Source organism: Mizuhopecten yessoensis, unplaced genomic scaffold (assembly GCF_002113885.1).
Source record: "Mizuhopecten yessoensis strain PY_sf001 unplaced genomic scaffold, ASM211388v2 scaffold11137, whole genome shotgun sequence".
Classification (NCBI taxonomy): Eukaryota; Metazoa; Mollusca; class Bivalvia; order Pectinida; family Pectinidae; genus Mizuhopecten; species Mizuhopecten yessoensis.
The window spans coordinates 380,719-387,639 of record NW_018408898.1 but is presented as its reverse complement, the minus strand read 5'-3'; the positions used below and the strand labels follow the sequence as shown (position 1 = coordinate 387,639).

Sequence of the window (6,921 nt, the reverse complement as noted above, 5' to 3'; positions counted from 1 at the left end):
CGCTAGAAACAGTTGTATGGGCACATTTTCCCAAAATTTTGTTGATATCTTTTATATACACATACAATTGATTTAGCCTTACTGAAAGTACATTGGGACGAATTCATTACGAAAATAAATCTCTTTGATCGATTTTAAAGCTGGTTTCCAAACGAGAGCAGGAACAGCGTGTATTCTTGTACTACTGATTTTGTCCGGTGGAAGCCGTATGATCAATCGCCTTTAAAAAGATCACTCAGCTTTCCAAGGTGACAAGCTTTGCTTCAGATGTGTTTTTATTGACCATAACCGTGATTGTGTTAAATCTGGTATGAAATCCGGAATGAATAAACCTGCAGAGTGTGCATCTTTGTTTGAGACTCGGAGGGGTATATAAAAAGAAAAACCCTATCTTATTATAATGGAGAAAAAATAGATACAACATATGTTGTTTATGACACATTCCTTGAACTCCCTGTACTGGTTATATCAAAGAAGACATGTTAACATAATCTTACAACCGATTACTTCTTGTCTGTAAGAAAGACTAACTTAAAGTTTTTTAAGGCGACACATTGCAAATTCTGGCCAAGTTTTGTGAGTTTTTAACGCGATTAAATTGATACCAATTGTGCTAAGCAAATGTCTTTACAATGTTCTACTATACTTATGTTGCTATTCAAAAGAAACAACACTTAAAAATACCTTTATGCAATTTTTTGAAAAGCTTCATATTCCATACTGATAATTTCGTTTCAAGCCTATGACATGTCAAGCTTCAGAAACTAAATCTATGCAAGCTTATCACATTCATGTTTATAATTAGAAAAGTAAATCGACCAAACAATCAATGTTTGTTGTGCGGATACCATTGTTACACACCCTGTCCTCGTGAGATTTGTCGGTCGTCCGTATATTAACTCCCACATATGGATACTCTTCGTATGTTATTCCGGTGAACGCCCCGAGAAACACAGGTATCCTTAAGAGGTCTGACATTATAACGATGCGGCATGCAATTGTACTGATGATTACCATCTGCGTCATAACTTTGTTCATGGGAAATTCCCGAAACAGTAAGTAGCTTGACACAATTGTCACATTCTGTTTAACTTTGATTTTGCCGTCATAATATAATGTATCTCATTGATTCATTTATAGAAAATTACTCGTTTGGTTATCAATAGCATGCAATTATACCTTTCAACTTCCATTTATAAATGTTGTTGATTTTCCTGCTGGTAAGTTATTCCTATGGTTTCGTTGTCACTACTAATGATTCTTTGTGAACATGACACTACTTGGATTCGTCCAAGAAGCAAATGATACTTACATTACGGAGCACTTTTTATTTTTTGTATCTATGACTAAATATTTATGACGAACCTACAGAGATGAATAACAAATTATATAACATATGGAAAACACTTATTTTTTTAGTAATTATTACATGGTAATTGTTAATAGTGAAAACAGCGTTTAATTTAATCTAAAGTGTCTAGATTTTTCTGAACGGTTCGCGGAAGGTAGTAAAACTAGTCATCATTTATAAAAAAAATTGAACATTCGTTCACCAAAAGCGAGTCCACGTGACAGGAAGTGTAAACAGTAGGGTAATACTGGAGTAAGTTTTTGTGAAATGGACAGTAATAGTAACCGAATAATGACATAGTCTTTCGTCCGAGTTTATCAATGTTCTCATGTTTAACCTCCCCCAGATATTAAATTTTGTTAAAAATACTGTTTCTTACCATGTATTCTTCCATATTATCTGTGATTGTCTTTCAATATCAACTGCTACGTAAAGGTTTGTTTTATAAGAATCTCTTACGTTTTAAGTTTTACAGCTCACCAACCGCACAGGAATGTCCTGTTTTTCATCATCAGTTTATGGTTGTAGTTATTATAGATTTACTCCGTCTGTCTGTGGTATTTACCAACTGTTTTACTCACGGATAGCTGAATGCCATATATGATACGAGGGCTGCTGATATATGTCAAGCATATAGTTGAATTGTCCCGAGGGTTGCATGTATGCCAAGGAAATATTTTCTATGTGACGAGGGCTGAAGATATGTCAAAGTAATGGTTGATTTTTCAATATGTCACGGGGGCTGCATTTATACCAAGGAAATAGCTGATATGTCTCGGGGGCTGCCTTTATACCAAAGAAATTGCTGATATGTCACGGCGGCTGCATTTATGACAAGGACATAGCTGATATGTCACGAGGGCTGTTGATATGTCAAGAAAATAGTTGATATGTCACAAGGGATGCAGATATGTCGAGAAAAGAGTTGATATGTCGTGAGGACTGCAGATTTATCAAGAAAATAATTTATAAGTCATGAGGGCTGCTGATATGTCAAGGGAATAGTTTATTTGTTACGGGAGCTGCAGATATGTCAAGAAATTGTTTATTTGTCACGAGGGCTGTAAATATGCCAAGGAAATAGTTAATATGTAACGGGGTCTGCAGATATGTCAAGGAAATAGTTAATATGTTACGGGGGCTGCATTTATACCAAGGAAATAGCTGATATGTCTCGGGGGCTGCATTTATACCAAAGAAATTGCTGATATGTCACGGCGGCTGCATTTATGACAAGGACATAGCTGATATGTCATGAGGGCTGGTGATATGTCAAGAGAATAGTTGATATGTCACAAGGGATGAAGATATGTCGAAAAAAGAGTTGATATGTCGTGAGGACTGCAGATTTATCAAGAAAATAATTTATATGTCATGAGGGCTGCTGATATGTCAAGGGAATAGTTTATTTGTCACGGGAGCTGCAGACATGTCAAGAAATTGTTTATTTGTCACGAGGCCTGCAAATATGCCAAGGAAATAGTTAATATGTAACGGGGGCTGCAGATATGTCAAGGAAATAGTTAATATGTTACGGGGGCTGCATTTATACCAAGGAAATAGCTGATATGTCTCGGGGGATGCATTTATACCAAAGAAATTGCTGATATGTCACGGCGGCTGCATTTATGACAAGGACATAGCTGATATGTCATGCGGGCTGTTGATATGTCAAGAGAATAGTTGATGTGTCACAAGGGATGCAGATATGTCGAAAAAAGAGTTGATATGTCGTGAGGACTGCAGATTTATCAAGAAAATAATTTATATGTCATGAGGGCTGCTGATATGTCAAGGGAATAGTTTATTTGTTACGGGAGCTGCAGATATGTCAAGAAATTGTTTATTTGTCACGAGGGCTGCAAATATGCCAAGGAAATAGTTAATATGTAACGGGGTCTGCAGATATGTCAAGGAAATAGTTAATATGTTACGGGTCTGCAGATATGCCAAGGAAATATTTGATATGTTACGGTGTCTGAAGATATGTCAAGGAAATAGTTAATATGCCACGGGGTCTGCAGATATGTCAAGAACATAGTTGATATGTCACAAGGGATGCAGATATGTCGAAAAAAGAGTTGATATGTCGTGAGGACTGCAGATTTATCAAGAAAATAATTTATATGTCATGAGGGCTGCTGATATGTCAAGGGAATATTTGATATGTCAAGAGGGCTGCATATATGTCAAGGGAATAGTTTATATGTCACGAGGGCTGCAGATATGTGAAGGAAAGAGCTGATACGCTATGGATGTTGTTGACGAGTGTAGGGATACTATTGTATACATTTACAGTCGAGCGATATCAAGGAAGTTTTAATACGTAAATTGATTAAAGGATATGTCACGAGAGAAGACAATATCTAAAAGAACAAATATTATATTTCAAAGGATCAGACGATATGTTACGAGAGTATTAAATATCTAAAGGAGTAGAATTAATATGTCAAAGGAAGTGACGATATGTCACGAGAGTTATCAAAGTATAAAGGAGTAGGTATTATATGTCAAAGGATAACACGATATGTAGCAAGAATAGTCAACACTAAATGAGTAGATTATATGAAATTGACATGTACCTAGAGTTGAGAGGTGTTTGGGTAGTAACTAATGTGTCTTTGAGGATTGTGATATGTATTTGGATCAGTTGCTAGGTATCAGGAGTATATAAATATTTGTCATAGGTGTTATCAATGTGTGTCACGATTTATTGATAACTATCCAATTCAGTTCAATATGCACCCGAAGACGTCAATGTCCGAACTTTTGTTTTAGTTCATTCATTTGACTAACACAAGGCTCACTGGATTTTTTCCAGACTCTTTCTCCCTTCTTCCCTCCCTCCCTTCCTCCCTCCCAATCATTGCCTATCTCTATCTCACTATCTATACAGGTAAAAATGAATGCAATAAAATTGTGTTTGTATATGTACGTTCATGAAACAAGTCGTTTCTTGTCTTTTGCAGTACAAGGCGAGATTAACGGAGATAACGGCGGTGGAATGGAAGGTGTTTATCGTGTAAAAAGGAATATCATTGGCGAACCTCAAGATGGAGGTAGATATAAACGTTAATTAGTATTGAATTGGTTCAACAGATGTTTGCATGCGTTACTGCATGTAGGTCAACTGTCAACCATAATAAATGATACAACTTTATGTAGTCACAAACTGTCATCACCGACCTTTCGACCCCTTTGCGGAATATTTTTCGGTAGGACCTCCCCGTTCAATACGATTGTTGATTTGGGTAAATAAAATAATTCTGAAACATTTTTTATAGTATGTCCCTTTTATTTAAGCTATAGCATTTACATTTTTAATGGTAATTTGTTTTGAACCCGTAATTCACATAGACTTTTAACCATTTGCTGCAAAACAAAAACAAATGTTTAATCAATTATATTTTCAATATTAACAAATATTTAATGGTGTTACATATCTGTAGACTTCTAATCAAGCATGTTTACAAACATCAGATCCTTTTACCGTATGTTCATTTCATTTCAGTAATAATTACCATAACTTTAGTACATAAGTTATGGTAAGCATTACATCATGAAAATTTGCTTTACTACAAAAACCTCAAATCTATAACTTATTTTTGAGAGAAAAAACCTTCTTTTGCCAAATTGTAGGTGTGCAAAATGTTGTTGTTTGCCAACACTGTACTGATTGTTTACCGGGAAATTCGAACTTCAGTCTGATTTATGCCGTTTTCGCCCACTACAATAAGGGTGAATTTATCATAACAGTGAACGTTTGTACACACATGCTATTACTTGTGAAAGGGAGTATTTACACAGGGCGAATATATATTCTATAAGTGAAAGGCGAATATTTGACTGGCCGAATATTTCTCGGTATGTAAAACTATATATTGTTAAAACAATTCAGAACTGAAAATTGAAGAAATAATTAAGAGCTTGAAAATCATGATCCATATGTATAAAGCGTGCAGATATCAATATTAAGCATGCTGGGTTTTTTTAAATCTAAAATAAGCTTGAGCCATGTACCAAAGAGTTTTTGGTACTATTCCAGCACAGCTTATTTTGGTCTGTGTCTGGGTTAGAAATCATTACGATTTTAGACTCATTAGAATCTACTTTAACATCTGACATTAACCCATATATAAGCAAAAACAGTGTTTTCAACAATTTTGTATAAAGATATTTTCTATACATACAATAGTGTCAAATCCATCAATATTCAGATCAGCTTTTATTATTATTCCTCTTTTCGTATTCAATGTATGTGTTCTAATTGACGGTACAAGTTTTCTTTTATATAACATGATAGAAATGCACATGTTTGTTTATCTGCTGTTACGCACTAAACGACTGCATCTGAATATAAATATTTACATTTGCTCTGCATCCTTCCTTTGCAATGCAATGAAAAGGCAAATGTTGTTATGAGACTATAACAACATTTGCTATTGTAACGTCATCAATCTCTATGGATCAGCTGTAAAGCTTAAGGAAATAAATGAACTTGAACGTTGTCAATTTCATTGTTGTCAAGATTGAATGTCCTGTTCAACAAGCTGTTCGAAATAACTAGATAAAGCATAACTACTCTATCAAAATGTAAATATAAATAATGAATATTTTAGCAAATATGGTTATAGTCCTACAGTGCTTTATTAAGTTTGTCATCAATATCATGATGTGTAATAGGACCATAACAATATTTGCTAAAATATGCATCTGCTTAAATATGTTCGTTTTTCACACAGATGTATTTGAACCTCCTGCAGACTCTGGTCCAATATAGGCGGTGGTGGTAGCGCCAGCGGAGGCCGGTAATGGAAGACTCTCAAAGGATTACAACAGGAATCAATAAAACCATTCACACCCTACTATCACTGAGCTTGTTGTATATCTAATACATCCTTGTTCATATAAATATTTTCAAATATTTGTTTATATATTTAAATATTAATTTGCTTATTTTATTACAGCTTCTGAGGGTTTCGCTCCCTCTTCCTCCCCCTACTCCTTACCGGCTCTTCGCCCCTAGACCCCCTTCGTAAAAGTATGGCTTAACGCCTGTTGTGCACCTTATCTGAAAACACTATGTCTGCACCTGCATGCGGGTATTGCGCACGTTAATCAAGTCAAATGTCGAGTTAGTAAGTCGATATTTCGAGTCATTTTCTTGAAATCGCCAGCTATTATCTCGCAAGTTCGAGACAGTAAGTCGAAATTTCCTCTCAGAAACACAAAATAAACCCATCGTCATAATTTTTTTCTACGGCCTTTATGCCCTTCTCTAGTATAACAGTATCCAATATCTAGTTAATGATGTTGATGCCCTGTTCAGCACTCTGACAAATGATGTTCCTGACGTACCCGCACCTACAGCAGTGATTTGTTCAGTATGGATGTCTACATTCTTACATAAAGGTATTTAATTTTTAGACTCAATAAAGATGGACAATTTGAAATTAATTTCTCTAACGGTCTACTCAATTTAGTCAAACAAAGAATTTTCCAATACATTGTCAGTCATGGCAGTAACCTTGTAGCTGGAATTTGTTCTGGTTTACTTGAAATGCTAGTTA

At 35.2% G+C, this 6,921-nt stretch overlaps 1 long non-coding RNA gene across 1 annotated transcript; it reads left to right on the top strand.

Moving 5' to 3' along the window:
- Nucleotides 1–909: 909 nt before the first annotated feature.
- On the top strand, nt 910–6,217 carry LOC110466549. Its single transcript, XR_002464744.1, has 3 exons — nt 910–1,055; nt 4,321–4,410; nt 6,094–6,217. It is a non-coding gene; the product is annotated as an uncharacterized LOC110466549 (long non-coding RNA).
- Nucleotides 6,218–6,921: the final 704 nt, after the last annotated feature.